Source organism: Artemia sp. Qi Xiang Cuo, chromosome 17, assembly GCF_049724085.1.
Source record: "Artemia sp. Qi Xiang Cuo chromosome 17, ASM4972408v1, whole genome shotgun sequence".
Taxonomy (NCBI): Eukaryota; Metazoa; Arthropoda; class Branchiopoda; order Anostraca; family Artemiidae; genus Artemia; species Artemia sp. Qi Xiang Cuo.
In genome coordinates, this window is record NC_142810.1 from 40,301,815 (window position 1) to 40,322,035 (window position 20,221).

The window sequence follows — 20,221 nt, forward strand, 5'->3', positions numbered from 1 at the left end:
ACAGAAAAGTTGTTACGACAATAAAAAAAATTGTTACTACTAAGAAAAAGTTAGGTATCTTTGGTAGAAAACTTGCTATTTCGAACAGAAAAAGTGTTATCACTGATGAAAATTTTAGCTCTAAGAGAAATTTGTGTTTGTTCAGTAAAAGTTTGTTAGTTTTAATGTAAAATGATATTACTTTGATGAGAAGGTTTGTTATTGTTAAACAGAACGTGCTACTTCTGACAGAAAAGTTGTTATCACAAAAAGAAAATGTTACTTTTAAGAAAAATTTTCGTATCTTTGACAGAAAACTTGCTAGTTCGAACAGAAAACTTTTTATCCCAACGAAAAAATTGTTACTTCTAAGAATAAAAAAGTATCTTTGACAGAAAAATTTGTTAGTGTTAAGCAAAACTTGCTAGTTCGAATTGAAAATGTGTTATCACTAATGAAAAAAATTATTTCTAAGAGAAAATTGTGTGTGTTCAGTAAAACTATGTTAGTTTTAAGGTAAATTATTGTTACTTTGATGAGAAGGTTTGATTGTATTAGCCAGAACTTGCTACTTCTGACCGAAAAGTTGTTTTCACAATCAAAAAATTGTTACTTCTAAAAAAAACTTGGTATCTTTGGTAGAAAACTTGCTAGTACGAACAGAAAAAGTGTTATCACTGATGAAAAATATTATTTCTAAGAGAAATTTGTGTGTATTCAGTAAAAGTATGTTAGTTTTAAGGTAAAATATTGTTACTTATGAGAAAATTTGTTAGTGTTAAGCAAAACTTGCTACTTCTGACAGGAAAGTTGTTATTACAACCAAAAAATTGTTACTTCTAAGAAAAAGTTTGGTATCTTTGGTAGAAAACTTGTTAGTTCGAACGTAAAAAGTGTTATAACTGATGAAAATATTATTTTTTAAGAGAACTTTGTGTGTGTTCAGTAAAAATATGTTAGTTTTAAGGTAAAATGTTGTTACTTTGATGAGAAGGTTTGTAAGTGTTAGCCAGAAATTGCTACTTCTGACAGAAAAGTTGTTATCACAAACAAAAAATGTTACTTCTAAGAAAAAATTGGGTATCTTTGTTAGAAAACTTGTTAGTTCGAACTGAAAATGTTTTATTACTGATGAAAAATTTTATTTCTCAGAGAAATGTGTGTGTGTTCAGTAAAAGTATGTTAGTTTTAAGGTAAAATGTTGTTACTTTGATGAGAAGGTTTGTTAGTGTTAAGCAGAACTTGCTACTTCTGACAGAAAAGTTGTTATCACAAACAAAAAATGTTACTTCTAAGAAAAAGTATGATATCTTTGGTAGAAACTTGCTAGTTCGAACTGAAAATGTGTTATCACTGATGAAAATATTATTTTTAAGAGAAAATTATGTGTGTTCAGTAAAAGTATGTTAGTTTTAAGGTAAAGTTCAGTAAAAGTATCTTAGTTTTTGATGAGAAGGTTTGTTAGTGTTAGCCAGAACTTGCTACTTCTGACAGAAAAGGTGTTATAACAATCAAAAAGTTGTTACTTCTGAGAAAAAATTTGGTATCTTTGGTAGAACACTTGCTAGTTCGAACAGAAAAAATGTTATTACTGATGAAAATATTATTTCTAAGAGAAGTTTGCGTCTGTTCAGTAAAAGTATGATAGTTTTTAGGTAAAATGATGTTACTTTGATGAGAAGGTTTGTTAGTGTTAAGCAGAACTTGCTACTTCAGACAGAAAAGTTGTTATCACAAACAAAAAATGTTACTTCTAAGAAAAAATTTCTTTGACAGAAAACTTGCTAGTTCAAAGAGAAAACTTCTTATCATAACGAAAAAATGTTACTTCTAAGAAAAAAAATTATCTTTGACAGAAAAATTTGTTAGTGTTAAGCAAAACTTGCTAGTTCGAATTGAAAATGTGTTATCACTAATGAAAAATATTATTTCTAAGAGAAAATTATGTGTGTTCAGGAAAAGTAGGTTAGTTTTAAGGTAAAATATTGTTACTTTGATGAGAGGGTTTGTTAGTGTTAAGCAGAACTTGCTACTTCTAACAGAAAAGTTGTTATCACAAACAAAAAATGTTACTTCTAAGAAAAAATTTGGTATCTTTGACAGAAAACTTGCTAGTTCAAACAGAAAACTTCTTATCATAACGAAAAAATGTTACTTCTAAGAAAAAAAAGTATCTTTGACAAAAAAATTTGTTAGTTTTAAGCAAAACTTGCTAGTTCGAATTGAAAATGTGTTATCACTAATGAAAACTATTATTTCTAAGAGAAAATTGTGTGTGTTCAGGAAAAGTATGTTAGTTTTAAGGTAAAATATTGTTACTTTGATGAGAAGGTTTGTTAGTGTTAGCCAGAACTAGCTACTTCTGACAGAAAAGTTGTTATCACAATCAAAAAATTGTTACTTCTAAGAAAATTTTTTTTATCTTTTGTAGAAGACTTGCTAGGGCAAACAGAAAAAGTGTTATCACTGATGAAAAAATTATTTCTAAGAGAAATTTGTGTGTGTTCAGTAAAAGTATGTTAGTTTTAAGATAAAATATTGTTACTTTGATGAGAAAATTTGTTAGTGTTAAGCGAAACTTGTTACTTCTGACAAAAAAGTTGTTATCAAAAACAAAAAATATTACTTCTAAGAAAAATTTGGTATCTTTGGTAGAAAACTTGCTAGTTCGAACTAAAACTGTGTTATCACTGATGAAAAATATTCTTTCTAAGAAAAATTTGTGTGTGTTCAGTAAAAGTATGTTAGTTTTAAGGTAAAATGTTGTTACTTTGATGAGAAGGTTTGTAGTGTTAAGCAGAACTTGCTACTTCTGACAGAAAAGTTGTTATCACAAACAAAAAATGTTACTTCTAAGAAAAAATTTGGTATCTTTGGTTGAAAACTTGCTAGTTCGAACTGAAAATGTGTTATCACTGATGAAAAATATTATTTCTAAGAGAAAATTATGTGTGTTCAGTAAAAGTATGTTAGTTTTAAGATAAAATGTTGTTACTTTGATGCCCACATTTCAAATACACGTGATTTTATTAAAAATATTTGATTTTTTAATAAAGTTGAGCTTTAGTTTTCGGAAATAAGAACGCTCATGTTTAAAATACATTTGATTTTATCAATAATATTTGAAAAGCCATAAAGTAAAGTTGTGGGTGAAAAGAATAAGTACTTCAAGTTGTAAATTGCTTTAGGGGGGACATTAAGAAAAGAACTTGTTCTGAAAAGATATTGCTTGGTGTAGGGGTGTGAAAACAAGTCTTAAAGTAAATTTGTGGTGAAAAGGATGAGTACTTCAACTTGTAAAATGGGTTTAAAAGGGACATTAAGAAAGAAACTTGTTCTGAAAAGATATAAAAAAGCCTTTTGAAAGTATTGCTTGGTGATGGGGTATTCAAAAGCAATTAAAGTAGAGTTGTGGGTGAAAAGAATGAATACTTCAAGTTATAAAATTGGTTTAGGGGGGACATTAAGAAAAGAACTTGTTCTGAAAAGATACAAAAAAGCCTTTTAAAAGTATTGCTTGGTGTTGGGGTATTCAAAAAGCCATTAAAGTAGAGGTTTGGGTGAAAAGAATGAGTACTTCAAGTTGTAAAATTGGTTAAGGGGGGACGTTAAGAAAAGATTTTTTTCTGAAAAGATATAAAAAAGCCTTTTGAAAATAATGCTTGGTGTCGTGGTATTCAAAAAGCCATAAAGTAGAGTTGTGTGTGAAAAGAATGAGTAGTTCAAGTTATCAAATTATTTTAGGGGGGATATTAAGAAAAGAACTTGTTCTGAAAAGATATAATAAAGTCATTTGTAAAGTATTGCTTGATGTTTGGGTGTGGAAAAAAGTCGTAAAGTAAAGTTGTGGTGAAAAGGATGTGTACTTCAACTTGTAAAATGGGTTTAAGAGGGACATTAAGAACGGAACTTGTTCTGAAAAGATATAAAAAAGCCTTTTGAAAAGTATTGCTTGGTGTTGGGGTATTCAAAAAGTCGTAAAGTAAAGTTGTGGGTGAAGAAGATGAGTACTTCAAGTTTTAAAATTGGTTTACGAGGGACATTAAGTAAAGAACTTGTTCTGAAAAGATATAATAAAGCCTTTTGAAATGTGGGGGCCCTTCTGTGTCTCGTGTACAAAAAAGTATTTTAAAAATGGGGAGGGGGTCTCTTTGGGGGCCACGAGGGGGCCTTTTTTGGCGCTGGGGAGCCCTTTAGGGGCACTGGGGAGCCCTTTGGGGGTGCAGAGGGACACTTTGGGGCCGGCTTGGGGAATGATGGGCCCTTTGGGGACTCGGGGCCTTTAGGACCCGGGAGGCCCTTTGGGGGTGGGGTAGGGGGGCCCTTTAGGGTTGGGGTAGGGGACATCACAACACTGTTCAAATGGAAGTTGTGTATTATAACGACCACAGAGTTTCACCCCAAATCATCTTCTAAATCATCTTCTAAAATCATCTTTTAAAATATCTCAAAAAGTTTCGCCTAAATCATCTTCTAAAATTTCTCGAACGGTTTCGCCCAAATAATCCCCTAAAATGTCTCAAAATGTTTCGCCTAAATCATCTTCTAGAATGTCTCAAACGGTTTTGCCCAAATGATCCCCTAAAATTTGTCAAACTGTTTAGCTCAAATAAACCCCTAAAAGTAATTTCTGTGTACTCCTTTATTTCGGTGTCCCTGCGCTGTCGCATTTGAAATTCCTAGGAAATCATTTCTCTCGTTAATCTCTTCATCTCTAAGATGTTCCTAACTACACTATTATGGTTTCGACAGAATATCAATTTATCTCTCTGACCTAAAGATCAGAGAAGCCATTTTTAAAGATAGAATATTAATTTATCTCTGTCACTAAAGATCAGAAAAACTATATTTAAAAAAAATATTAATTTATCTCTGTCACTAAGGATTTGAGAATCCATATTTAAAAATGGAATATTAATTTATATCTGTCACTAAAGACCAATTATCCCTCAGACATAACGATAAAATAAGCCATCTTTAAAAATAGAATCTAAATTAATATTTGTCACTAAAGATCAGAGACGCCATATTTTAAAATAAAATATTAATTTATGTCTGTCACTAAAGATCAGAGAGGCCATATTTAAAAATAGAATATTAATTTATCCCTGTCACTAAATACCATTTATACCTCAGACCTAAAGATCAAAGAAGCCATAATTGTTTCTTAATTCCCCTTTCGTGGATCAATAATTCCCCTCGATTATGCAAATCAATTTCTCAGAAATTCTCTCCCCTTCGTGGATCAATAACATTGTCAATGTGGTTAGGTCGCGATAGACTCAATTGTAGATGGCAGCACGCAGTGTAATCAGTACTGGTACCTCTTTTCCTACTCATCGTGAAGTTTTTAGTTTCTTTTTCCTCTAAGTGGAAAAATTGTGCTAAATGAGGAAAATTGTGGAAAATATCCGTTATTTGTTACCTAATAGTATAAGAGACCACCAACTATTTTATGTATCTGACCCCAATCACTACTTCCTTCCCTCCCCCCCCCCAAAAAAAAAAAGGTTTCATTATATGCTCTTATATCTCAAACATCAGACCAAGTATTATCAGTATCCTATGTCATCGTGCACCACTAGTTTTATCATCACGCACCACTAGTATGAAAGAACAGCATTGCCAAACGTAGGAATAAATTTGAAAAAGTATGAAACAGAAAGGTTTAGGTCCCCTTTTTGCTCCCTGTAATCAAAGACGAGTTTATCTGTTCACCTTGACTCTGTTGATGTCGGCCAGATGCTCTTGAGATGCAAGTATCTTCTTATTCGATATTGAGTTTTGTCAGCTTGTGCAGGAATCAGTGGATGACTTGCTCCCTCTCGATCTATAATAATATTGATGAAAATCAAGATAAATATGACGGTTCGAATAATTATTTTTGCATGAAAAAACATAAGAATTTCAAAAAAGCTGCCTATTTTTAATTTTGTCAATAGCTCACAAGTGATTTTTCCAACAAAAATTTGACTAATTTCAATTACTTTTTTGACAAAATTGACTTGTTGCCTATTTTAATATTCAATTTTGTCTTCTCATAGCTCTCCAGCCACCTACCGGTATAATTTTTGCCCACAATTCTTCATCCCCTTATATGTAGGCGAAATTCGTGTTTAAAAAAATTGAAATTCATCTTTTTCGACTAGTCGTTTTGCAGGAACAGTGTAAGCAACTATGCTAGATAAATATCAGAATTTTTGGCGAAAAATAATTTCACTTTTAATCATATACACTGAGTATAGAGACGTAATTGAATTTTTTTCTAAGATTTTTCTTAAACTTATTTTTAATCAAAAACTTAATTTTTTTTAAGTCTTCTTGCCGAAGACTTTTGAATAGTCAGAGCGCCAGATTCTGTATCTCGCTTTTTTCGATTAGTAGCCTACCCATGCCGGAAGGTACAAAAATGTTCAGGGTGGATGCCAGGGTAGTTGAACATGCTGAAAACGAATATCGTAGGGCACTTGTTCGCCGCTGGGGTGTTTCTGAGATATTGGCCAAAAACACCAAATTTGACCGATAATGGGGTTCGACGATTTTAATTTTTTTTAGAGATAATATTAAACAACTCCAGCGTACTTTTAGATCAATTGAAAGAAGAGACTTGGGGCTACCCGAAAATGATTTTGTTTTTAAAAAAAAAAAAAAATAGTACACTTTCTACTACGGTTTAAATAAATTCAGATTTTTGTCAACAAATTTCAAACATAAAAGCTAAAAAATCGAAATTTTTTCAACATAAAGTAATTTTTTATATTAAAAAAGAAACCCCTTTTAATTGCAAACGCATTGAGCTAAGAAAAAAAGTTTAAATTTTTGTGTCTGAGGGGTCTGCAACTTTTTTAGCGAGTGTACTCGATAATAGTAATTTGTTTAGTAACCTGTTACCTAGCGGGAAGTTATTTTTTCATCACGTGACAGCAGGTAGAATTAATCATTCCTGGACAGATAGAAAGTCATTGACTATGAAGTGATGATGTAATGCCGTCAAAGTAAAGATAAACACCAGCTAATTAGTGTTATTTAGGCAGATAAACAGTTATTTTATGGAACATGATCGGTTTGTTAGAACTATCGACTCAAAACATCGACTAGGGTGTAGTTTAAGGTTTATTGAGTGTCAGTACCGGATAGCAAGTGATCTTGGTATAACGACGATTCAGAAATTTCACCCACGTTACTCTACGCCTCATTTTGACCAAGCCATTTATAGTCAGGGAGCCAAAGTTGAAAAAGTCGTCAATTAACGATTTGTAAAAAACATTTTGGAACATGAGTTCTGACTTTAGAAACAATATTTTCGAACATGTTGATTCCATTTATTTCAGGAATTGAGACCACCAAAGTGCGCTGCATAGTTTAATATGAGGTCAAAGTTTTGACTCGATCATGTATGGTAAAACATTTCAAACTTAACTTGTTCATTGCTAAGTAGATGACACTGCATCGTTCCCGTGCAGCGATTTTGTTGTGGCAACGAATTTGCTATTGTTATATTTACTGCCATCTGCCATACTGGTGCAAATTGATGGTTAAAAAGCTGAAATAGCTAATTATCTCTATTATTTGATCCTTGAAGGCTTGTCTTTTCCAGGATTTCACTTTTTATTGTTTCGCTTCGTCTTTCAGGAATTCTTGGTATAAAAATTTATGATGCATAGGCTAAATGTCTTACCAGTTTTGGGGTCAAAGGATAGTTAGAGGCTTACTTAAGTGGTTTAAAGTAGGCTAAAGCTACATATTAGTTCCCCCTGATATAAGCAACTTATTTCTTACTATTATTCAATAATTAGCAGGGGTGTCCACAGGAGGGGGTTTACGAGGAGCTTGGCTCTTTTTTGAGCTAGCCTAGGGGGTACAGGTTTTTTTAAGCATTGTCAAGCAAAGGAGGTATACTCTGACAATACTTGGCTGTCTTCTCTTTCCTTTTTGTGCGTCCAGAGTCTCACTATTTACCATTGCTCCTCAAGTCACTAACTCTATAATTCACTAACAAGTCACTAGCTCTATCGCATCCAGACTATCCCCTTTCTGAAAAAATGGGATGGAAATCCGGAAAAAGGAGTAGCCCTCCAGATTTGATAGAGTTCGAGAGACTACATTTGGCAATCCGTTCACCAGAGTAGACTTTGACCTAGTGAATATTGTGACGTCGGAAGTTTTGGATGATGAGAAGATTGTTTCTTATATTACTTGCGTAGCCACAAAAGGAAAAGAGGTGGTTGAAGACTTTCTGTGCAACAGGAATGAAGATGTGAGAAAGATTGCACTCTGAACTTTCCCTTCAGAGAGTAAAACTCAGAAAGTGAAGTTTGTCCCTAGAACTGATCTCCTAAGCTCTGAAGTAGCAACCTTGAAGAGAATCATTACTGGTCAGTTGAGCTACAGCGAGGAAAAGAGAGAGCAGTTGCAAAGATCCTCACGAAAGAAATTCTTCCTTTCTCTCCATCCATTTTTGAATATCTTCCCCAACAATTAACCAAGACATCCTCTGGCTGGAAAATTGGGACGGGGAAAAAAGCTGTGCTCTTGAACTGGCTAAGAAAAAAGGAGGACTAGCAGCTTGGCCGGCGACTTTGAAATCCAAGGAAACAACATCAGCTACAGTACACACCATTGACCTAATGTCCAAGATAAGATAATATCGGCCTGCCAGATTTGAAACAGTCAAATCCTTCGCTGAAAGATTGCTTCTATCGTTGCTGAATGTTCTTCTATTGGGTATTCCTAAAGTCCAAATTGTCACAGATCGGTACGAAAAGCTGTTTGGGAAGCTCACGGTCACTGGAGAGTTGATCTGCTTGAAATCAGCAAGCAAACTCCGACGAAGGAAAGGGAATAATCTCCAAATTCCCGCTCTTAGCACAATTGAAGAATAGGATGCCGCACTTGCAAGCTCAGCGTCTAAAGGCTGGCTCCTAGAAATTACCTGGGAGCAGATGGGTGATCAGGTTCCGAACGCACTCAACCTTTTTCTATCAGGTGGGTTGAAGGAGAGATTTAAAGTGTCTCAGGTCAAGCGTGGCTGCAGTTCAACTTTACCAAAACACTGTGACTACGAGAAATACTTGTCCTCCAGCAACAAAGAGGCTGACGAATGCCTTATGACACCTGCCAAGTATGCTAACCGTTACACTTGTACGATCGTTGTGCATGCCAATTACATAGACGTGGCAGTAGTCTGTGTTCATCTCTCTGAAGAGCTTCAAGCCGAGGGACTGAGCAAACTTTTCTTTAAGTTCCCATCTTATATTATTCCAGTACACGAGCTGGCAGATGGAGTCCACCTGACCAAAGAGGGCAGATTATGTTACCGTTCGTGCACGGTCTATCAGGGTGTGACACAACAAACATTTTTCTTCGGCGTCAGGAAAGCTTTTTCTTAAACACTGTGGCGTCTCCAACTTTTGCCTCGAAATGGTGTCTGTGACAGAGCAGATCAAGGATGCAGAAGGGCTTTCAATCGACACGTTTAGAGAAGTTTCCGACCTATCAAAATCCATAGTCATTGAAGGGGACGGTAAACAGGCCAGATTCAATTCAATGGCCAGTGTAAGGGCTTACACTTGGTGCCACAAACAAGATGTGAGAAGACTGCTACCTTCTGACTACACCTTTGAGTCATGCATACCAATAGCTATACTCACTGCATGGATACACTTTTCGTCAGTACTGGCTGAAGGGGGAGTAGATGCGGTCGTCTCAAGCTGTAAAGTAGCATCAAGCCTGGAAGCTTACTGCAGATGCAAAAGTTGAAGATGTAGAAAAGACTGTAGCTGCTCAAAAATTAAAGGATGCTGCAGCCTATGCTCCTGTCGTGGAACGAGGAGGTTATGCAAGGAGTCTGACATTGCCCCGTCTGAATTCTCGGAAGAAGAAAATGCGGAATATTTTTGAAAGTTTTATTAGCAACCTTTTACTTTTATTTACAACAGATCCCTAATCAGTTAATTTTACCCAATTGTACGGGCAGGCCGAGTAAGACAACTTCAGTGAGCCGACTCAATCCATCTGTGAAGCAGAATTCTTTCATGTATTAAATAGCTCAGTCGTATCAGTGGCAAATCAGGTCCCAAAAAGGTAATTGCACACCACTTAGTACACCAAAAAAAACATTTGTCTATTCTTTAAAAAACACCTTTTTTTAGTGTTTTTTAAGAATGATTTTTTTTAAAAACACATTTTAAACCTGTTTTTACTTTTAAGTAAAACTTAGAAATTTGAAACAGTTAGAAATTTTGAAGTATTCCTACCCTTTGAAGAAAAAATAAACTATGTCCAGTTTCACGATACGCGTAGTGATCGTTTCAGTGACACTACAAAAAAAATTCGCAGACCTTTTAAAGATGATAATAGTTTATATTTTTTTAGCTCAAATTGTACAGAATTGAATGAACTTTCTTTCCTAATATCAAAAAAAGTTTGTTACCAAAAAATTTCGAGTTTTTATTCTTTCTTTGAGATATCAGTCAAATTTTACAGCACTTATTTTGAAACTGTAGTAAATAGAGAAAAAATCTGTGTTTTTTTTTTTCAATTTAAAAATCATATTCTTTTAGATCTACATCTCTTCTTTCAACTGATATAATCCTCAACCCAATAACTCGCATAAAAATCATGAATCGTCATCCTTAGTTATAAGCTAAATTTGGTGTTTTGGGCTAGTACCTTAGAAACGCCCCAACGGCGAATATCCACCCTATGATATTCGTTTTCAGCATGGTCGACTACCTGAGAATCCGTCCTCAGCATTTTTGTACCTTCCGGCATGGGTGGACTAGTGGAGGAAAAATACGGTTTGACCTCGGGGAAATTGCAACAGAATTTTTTTTACACCAAAATGTTCAGAAAAATCAGCTTATTCACACAAAATAAATCCCCCCAAATCTCCCTTGCACAACTACTCGAAATTAATCTTAAAGGGGGAAAATGAGGGGGGGGGGGGAAACGGAATTTCTATTTGGACGTATTTTTGGGTTTAAGTGGTCGTCTTCTATTAAATCAAGCATGAAGATTCGAATCCGACGTCAGAAATCAATTTTTCCGTACCCTAGTATCAATTTTAATCTTCACGGAATGGGGGGGGGGGGTTAAAGTACGCGGATCATTATTTGCCAGATTTCTGCGGCTAAAGGATCATTTTATATCAAATAAAATACCGTATTGCCAAAAATGAGGTCAAAAAGCAGTTTTTTTTACTATTTACCTCATTTCCGCCTCTAAGGGTCCTGTAATATGTGGGGTTGCTAAGTATAATATCTTGAAAAACCAATTCTTTAATCGAGGTCGAAACTTCAGATCAATTAGTTATAAAATTGAACGTTTAGAACTCAGGTATATTAATCACAAGAATATTTTAATTTTAAAGCACAACCTAAAGCTAATTCTTCTTCCTGCTCGTCTTCGTTATCGTCCTCATCCTGTCTTGCTGCAGCGTTAGTGCATAACGCCCCATTACACTCCCCGCAGGCAAAGGTAAAAGGCAAACCGTTCCAACTGCAGCTCCATCTGAGAGACTCACACCCGCTGGTGCACTGGCACCGCCCCATCTTCAGTAGATTCTCTGGTGGTGGTGAAGCATCAGTCATAATGGGAAGATACATATTCCGTGACGAAGAGAGGCACCAACCCCATTCTTCGGGCTTTAGCGAATTGGACGTGTCTTGCCATTTCCTTATTTGAAAAGAGCACCTGTAAAAGTGATACTTTGCGGCAGCCAAAGGCGGTGGAAGCCACTCTGCCTGAACAAAAACATTTGCACTTGCAACCTGCATTGTAAATGATCGCACCCGGACATCTTTCAGGTCCTCTCATTGCTTTTCCCTTTGTATATGCGGAGCAAAGTTTTCTCTCCAGCTTCGGCAATCTTCTGGTGGTTGGATCCTGGTGTCATGAAGATCTTGCAAGCATCCGTAAAACTCCCATCTTTAAGTGACGAGGAAACCTCTGCTGGTTTCCCTACGCCGTGAAGTCTAGATGTTGTATGGCGACCAGACATTGCGTGGCAAACGAGTAGATTTTCTGGTGCTTCGGCTCCTAGTTTGTTATAGATCCTTTTTATGTCGTACACTCGTCCGTTATTTCCATTTGTGTCTGTCCGCATAAAGATATCACATGCATCAAGCTTGGTATGGTACAGCAGAAGGACTAATGGGACGGTATCATTCCCAATCAAATTAGTCGATGAAGTTTCTGCGCAAGTGACTAGAGTTTGTACAACTAAGATATCAGCATCAACCTGAACTTTGCGTCCTGAGTTTGCCAGCCTCTAAGCAAGTAGGTCGATGAAGCGTTGTTTATTTTTGGGATTTATCAGAAATTCCTCCTAACTTTTGACGATCTTCATGTTAGGAGAGAATTAAATCGTTGCACACGACAAACCTCTGGTTCTCTTCAGCTGTGTGCAATTTTTCGTCGTCGGTGTATCAGTGTAAAAGTTAAAAACTACCGCTGCCTGCCCGAAATGTCTTGTGACATAATCTACGTAAGATCCTGCAACCTCAGAATATGTGTATCCGGCAGTCCGAGAGATTTTATGGACTAGCCAGCCACCATCCAAAACTCTCTGGGTGGTTTGCAACGTCATTGGGCCCTCGAGTCCCTTAATTTTCATCAGTGCATTTGTTAGAAATGCTTTGTCGGCTGTCCTCATCACCTCGAACGAACTAAAGAGAGATGGTGGAAAAGTGGAGAGATTAAACAACAGAACCTTGTTCAAGTCAGAACCACTGGTTCTAGCTACTCCGGCTTGACGTTGGAAGATTAGAGCTGGTTTGACCAGTTCTCTTTCGCTATATATCACCACGGATGACTTCGCAGCCATAGTTACAGCTTTCTCCTTTCTCCTGAAAACATATTTGTCAATGTCTTCCGCTTCCATATCCTTCGGAATTCTTTCTCCCACAGATTTGGCATCGTCTGCGTTTACAGATGATGAAGCGCGGACACCAGTAACCACGTTCAACAGCTGTGATTCCTACCTGAAGGGTTCTAGGGGCTAAATGTATCAAACTATCTTTTCGATGGCCACCATGTCTCTAGCTCCCCTCAAAGATATCGCTTCTGCGTGATTTTCAATAGTCAACACCGCAAGGCCAGTCAGTTTCTGCATGCGTTCATTAACTAGAACCAAAGTAGGCAAAGCAGATGTCCGAATTGTCCACTGTAATTCAGTCATGCCTCTACCTCTCGTCAGACCGCCACTCGTTTTCATACTTCTCATTAACGTCTATTCGATCACCAAATCAGGAGAAAGAGCTGCCCAGTAGTTGTCAGTTCTTCGGATGAACAAGTACTCCTGTAACGTTTTGTACTGCTCTGGGTTGTCTTTCCTCAACTGAAACATCGACTGCAAAGTTTAAGCGAATTCGCGACTTGTGATCTTGAATAATTTCACTGCTTGACCACAGAATAGGCAGTTCTTTGAAAAATTAAAGCTTGGAGCTGAAGATCTGGTCGGGAAAGCTGCAACTGGTTCCTTCTGCTCAAGTTTCCTTTGAGCCTTCTTTTCTCTGTCGATCCGACGTCTGTCACAGAAGTTACGACGACACGCGGTGTGGACTTCATTTCCGGTCGTCACAGTCATGCTACTACCTCTTTCTTTGCTTGCGTTATTCACGGCATCGGCTCCTTTCTCGGATAATATGGCAGTGTTTTCACTGGGTTTGATGCTTCTTTGGCATATCGGGCAGACCATGCTTTCTTCATTGACGGTTCTAGAAGAAAAAGAGACTTCTTAATTTATTTATTTTATTTATTTAATATACATAAAAATACAAAAAAAGTAACCCCCAACAGAGAGCAGAGCTCGTAAGATTGGGTGCGTAAATAATGGGTAATTAACAAAACTTTTCGTCATAATAATAATAGCAAAATTAACTTAATTAACAAAAAAAAAACAATAACAACGAAAACTTAGAAAACAAGGAATAAAAGAAAAGAAGGGAGAAAAGAAATGCTGGGCAAGAGGGGCATGGAAGGCCGTCCCACCGTGGATCCAAACAAAAGCAATTCGGTATAATCCCGAACCAAACGTTTTTTCATTAATTTATACCACTTGTTTGTTCAGTCAATCCAGGCACAATCCAATCAGAATTTAACCCATCGCCACATAGAAGAACAAACTCAGCTTGAATGATACACAGTAGATGGCAGTGCACAAATGAAGTTGAAAAGCAGAATTGATTATCCGCTGTTTTCAAAAATCAGAAGCTATCTCACTAAATACTTCTGCTCAACGTTCGCGGATCTCAGTTTATTCTTTTGTCTTTTTTGCGGAAGTAAATAAAACGGCACAAACCTTGTATATAGCCTTGAACACGCCAGTTATATAGCAAGTACTACGGTAGATGGCCCCACCGATTATAAAGAATGGCACTAAGGAATGAAAATCGCAAAATTGGGGGGGGGAGTCTGGAATACTGGTTTGAAATTAAACTGTTCGAGACTCGTATTCTGAGGTGCCATTCCTAGCTTGATTGGAAATGGTGAATCAACCGACAAGTGATTAAAATAACCAGTTCATGTTGGTCAACTTTAACAGCCATTATAGGTAAGATGAGGTACTTAACCACGTAAAATCAAGTTTTTAACTTAATTTTCGAATTCGCCGCCATTGATTTCATAGGAAACGACCAAATAATCCAGCAGCCTCTTAATTACAAGTTTTACCCCCACCATCCGCCCTTTATGGGTGGAAATGGGGATTAGCGTACTGAAAAATTAAAATCTGAATTCAGATTTGGATTCAGCATGCTTGATTTGATAGGTAACAACTATTTAAACTCCAAAATATTTATAACTACAAAAATCGATTTCCCCCCTCATTTCTCCCTTCAAGGGCGAATTTACTATACTTATGCAGGCGGGATTCGGTGGGATTTTTTTGGGTGATTAAGATGATTTGTTTGAACATTTTGGTGTAAAATAAAATTCTGTTGCAATTTCCCCAAGGTTTGACCATTTTTTTCCGTATCTTTCCTCCGCTAGATGTACGATACAGAATTGGCAGTACCATGGGTTTTCAGGAATAAAATCTCAGGAGATTATTCTGAATGGAGGTACGGCGTTTTATGAAACTGTTTTTAAAGCAATCCCTACGGGGTGTCTCCTTGTAGATAATCCAATTGTGCTGGGTTTGAAGTGAGTCCATCGGTGCTATTGACAAAGTTCTCCAAGGGTAGGTAAATTCCTCAAATGGGTAGCAGAGCCTAAGCAACTTATACCCCTCCTCAGCAATTTAGGTGGTGCCCCGATTAATCATCCAGTTCCCCTAGTCTACAAAATAAAGGAAATAAGTGGGTCTGTAATAAATGATAACTAAATCTGCTAGAGCTAAAAGTACCACGTCACAAGGAATTTTTCAAAAGTTTCAACTATTGGCGGGGATATACTCATTTGGATTTCTAAATGGATTCTTCCAATATTTGTTAACTCCTAGAATGTTTTTAAAATTAATGCGCATTATGTGTTGACAATTAATATGGCTTTGAGTATAGGAGCTTAATTTTCTAATATTATTTCTTTTTTCACTTATTATTATTTTTTCCTAATTCTACAACCATTTGTCTTCATGGTGGCTGTTTTAGGGCTGTAAAGGTAATGGTTCTGAAAAAAAAAATGTTTTAACAATTTGAAACGATACACTTTTCATCTCCATGAAACTCTTTTCTTTCTGTTATTATTATATGTCTGTATTTGTGTATGTATGTGTATATATATTGAGTTATTTAGATGAATTTATTGATATTAGTTGTTGTAATCGTTCGTCGTCAGAGATTTGTTTCTTCTTGAACTGCTACTTGTCAAATGATTAAATTATGTTTTTTTTTGTTTAATAAAGTTTAATCCAAATCAATTCAAATTCCTAATGTACTTAAAATTTAGCCAATAATTTTTTATATCATGCTAGGATCAATTGTCTTTCTTGCGATTAGGATGGTGTGCTTGTATAAATATGATTTTTCTTCTTTTTTTACCTCCATAATTTTTTGTCTTCTTGCATTGAAATGGATTGTGTTCCTGGCTATAAATCAACCGTTTTTCATTCCTTTTATGCAATAACTGTAATTGATTCAATCTGTATATTAATTGTATTCCGAACGTAATTCGACTATTAAAAGGGTAAGACAGCCCCTCTCCTTGGCAATTGACGAGTTATGCGTAGAACAGATCATGAAACTCTGTATTTAGTCTTTAAGAGATTCAGCATAGCCGTTTACACTAGTTCTGGCCGGTCTCTTTCATCCTCCTATTTGGTTTAGATGTGACCTGACTGTAGGTGCAGCCTGTAATAAATCTGCTATAGTTGTACATGAGAGTAAGAGTCGGCTTTTAGTTTTCTGTCGGTTATTCGGACCTCTTATCCAAGCTCTACGAGCTATGGCAAAACCGCCCTAAAACCAAAATAGAACCTAACTAAACATATCAAACCATAACTTTCAAAACAGGCACCTTCGAAAAACACAGAAACAAATAACAAAAATAACACTGACAAGTATTACAAGTGTAATAGCATTAGCCTAAACTATCGTAACATAACCTAACCTATCGTGACCTAAGAAACCTATCCTAGCCCAATGTAACTCTTCGTAAACTAACGTAACTAATCGTAGCATAAGGTAACCTAACGTAAGCCTAACCTAACATAACCAAACATAACCTAACCTATCGTGACCTAAGAACGTAACCTAGCCTAAACTATCGTATTAGCCTAAACTATTGTAATTTAACCTAACCTATCTTGACCTAAGTAAACCATTCCTAGCCTAACGAAAACTCTCGTAAACTAACGTAACTAATCGTAGCCTAAGGTAACCTAACTTAACATATCGTAACCTTTTGTTACCTAACTTGACCCCACTTAACGTAACCTGATGAAACATAACCTAACGTAACCTATCCTAACAAAACGCAACCTAACGTAAACTAGCATAACCTAACGTAATCGACCCAGGCTAGTCCAAACTAGACTGATCCTACTGATCAATCTGAATCCATCGATTGATAAAGTTTCTGATAATACCGGTGCTCCCAATTAATTTCGGCGGTTTTTGTAGAATTTTCAGTTCTTGAATTAGAAGAAGGCTCTTTTCTTGATTACAGCTTTGTACCATACTTTAACAAATTATTTAGAGGTGGTGTGGCTGCACATTCTACTTGTTGCATCTTCTCCACATCTTTTTCCAAGTTAACAATGGTTGAATTTAGTTTTGTAATTTGAAAGTTAAAGCTGGATATGAATCCTTCTAATTTACGTTTTCCAAGCATTCTCTGGTAAGTTTTTAATTTTCCCGTAAGTGAGTTTGTATATCGCATAGAATCCATTATTGCTTTTCGTAATTTGAAGCTTTTCTTCAATTCTGGTGATCTATACAACATAGATAGCTCTTTCTCAAGTATCACAATCTCTTTGTCAAGTTTTTCGAACGGATCAACCTGTTTACTTCCAGCAATCTTTTCAAGCTTTGATAAAATGGTGGCCTTTTTGTACGTCTGACCTGAATAGTCATTTTTCAATTGCACTTTTTTAGCATCATGTCGCAGTTTATGAGTTAGATCGCCTTTAACAGAATTACGCCTTGAAAATTCATTTGCGCTTTTTTTTTCATTATTTCAAAACTTTGAATATTAACTCAGTGAAAATGGTTTGACATCAAGATACTAAACGACTCAAAGCTGACTACAATGATGACAACTTATCGTCAATATTTTTTGTTATATTTTAGTTGATCAATCCCAGTAAGTTTAATTCAGGACAATCGACAGAAATACTTTTTTGCACTTTCCCCCAAATTACCTCTTGTTCTTACTTTTTTTCTAGTTTGATAGTTGCTTCTTAACAGCTTAAATTCTTGTAACGTCAAATTTTTTATTTTTCATAGTGTCAGCAACGTTTTATGAATATTTTTATTAAATTTAAAGCTCAAGCCACCATCAAGAAGGATAAAATCAAGAATACCGCAAGAATTCAAGAATTTTCGGCGGATGGTATGACATCACAGTTGGACATCATCAAAGCAGGGCATAGTTATGCCCTATTTTGTTCCAGAGACTGTACCTTCGACTTTCATATATTGACCTTATTTCTTAGGTGCAGTTCAGCCTTCTGATCTACAAATCTTTTGGCTTACCTTTCTTGTGACTCTATTGTTTCATTTAAGAATTTCCTCAAGACCAGACAAAGTTAGGAGGTAATCAAATTGTGACACTACATCAAAAATTGTAAAATTAGATCCCATCAAAATGGCTTCAGGGCAGTTACAAATAATATATAGCCACTATAATATATTGTTTCAAAATTGAAAGATAAGAGAACAACTATAAGAGGTTAGAAGTAAAATAAGATTTTGGCCTCTGACGAATGTTTGTATTTGCAAAAATTTTATCAAAACGCCTGTTTTTGGATTTCTAGCTACTATGCACATGAATCTCACATCATTTAAATTTCATTACAACTGAATGTTTGATTTTCTCAAAAAATAAAGTTCTGCTCAATATTTTGCCAATATTTTTAGTGCGGTTGTTAAAATAGTGGGCATCTTTAATTTTGAGAAATTTTCCAGAAAATGGAAAGGACACCAGAACCAGACGAAGTCGTAATAAGTGTGCTTCCTCCTCCCCCCCCCATGTCTATCCAAAAATAAAAAATTGTGGAAAGTTTTGAGACAAATTGTATATGATAATCTTAAGGCTGAAATAATTTCTTTAAAACACTATGCAATATGGTATGATATTTAACGAAAGCTAAGAACCCCGGTTAATGTTGTCTTTAAGAATATTTGTACCCCATAAAGACAATATCCTTATACTTTTCCTGTAATTGCCTTCGCTTTTAGTATTATTCACCCAATGTTTTTTTTTTTAAGGTGCATGCATTTCTTATACGTTCATTGGAACGGCATTGTACATTACTATTATTATTAGAGCTAAATTTAGGAATTATTGCTTTGATTAAGAACTACTTGAAAAACCGATATCAAGAAAGAAACACACGTCACAAGAAAGGTAAGCTAAATCCCAATCTTTTAATAAAGCAGGGACTATTTTCCTGAAAAACTAATTAGCCCCAAAAGATGTTAAATCTATTTTTATCTTTAGCTTTTTTTACGTATATTAACTAGTATTCTTAGCATGATTGATAGACACTGTTCGCCTTTATATATTTTTGTGCAAAATACAAGATTCCAGATTTAAGATTAAACAACTTTACTAAAAATGATTCATGCCGGCTTTACGACCGGTTACAAATAAAGCCCATATATGCTTGAAAAACGCAACCAGTACACATTTACTAAATTATTAAACTAACCAAATCATCACTGAAATAAACACAAATAAAGAAAAATATAAACAAGATATGACAATAATAATTACTGACTAATAAATTATGAAAAAAAAAAATAATAATAAAAAGAAAAATTGATAAATAACAAAAAAAAATAATAGAATAAAACAAATTTGTTAATAACAGAACAAACAAAATTATTAAATTTGTCCTCTCTCGTCTTCCAACCCCACACTCACCAACTGTCCGCAAGGAGATGCTTCTTTAACCGGTTTTTAAATTGCGGGACACTTTCCGCTTCCCAAGTTGAGTCTGGAAAAGTATTCCAGACCACCAGACCCGAGTGCCTTGCCACATGGCTAGAGTGAACCGTACTTCTTGGCTCACTTACAAGGTCTCCAGCCTTTCTCGTAGCATATCCTTGATAAAATCAGTTAAAACGAAAAAAATTACTAAAAATATCAGGCGCTAAAGCATTCAAACTCTGAAACACAAAAATAACAATCTGAAAATCTCTAATCTGACCTACATTTAAAATCCTAAGTTTCCTAAAAATCGACTTTGTACTTAAAACTCCTGTATCATACTTACCAATTAATCTCACTGCTTTATTTTGCTGAATCTGCACTCATTTAAAATTGCACGTAAAATTACTAGCCTAAATCATACATCCATAATTTATAAACGGCGCAATCAAAGAATGGTATAACAGAACTAAAATATGAGAAGGTAAAAAATGTTGAAAACGTCTTAAAATCCAAAGGCCACGGGCTACCTTACGCGCAACCCGATCACCGTGTCTTCGCCAGCTGAGGTTCTGGTCGAGAATGAATCCTAGCTAACCCACTTCCTCAACCCGCTTTAGTACATCACCATTTATTGCTATTTCACTGGGAAGATTTGGGGATACACCAGTCCGACCAAACTGAATATAGTTACTCTTTGCCATGTTAA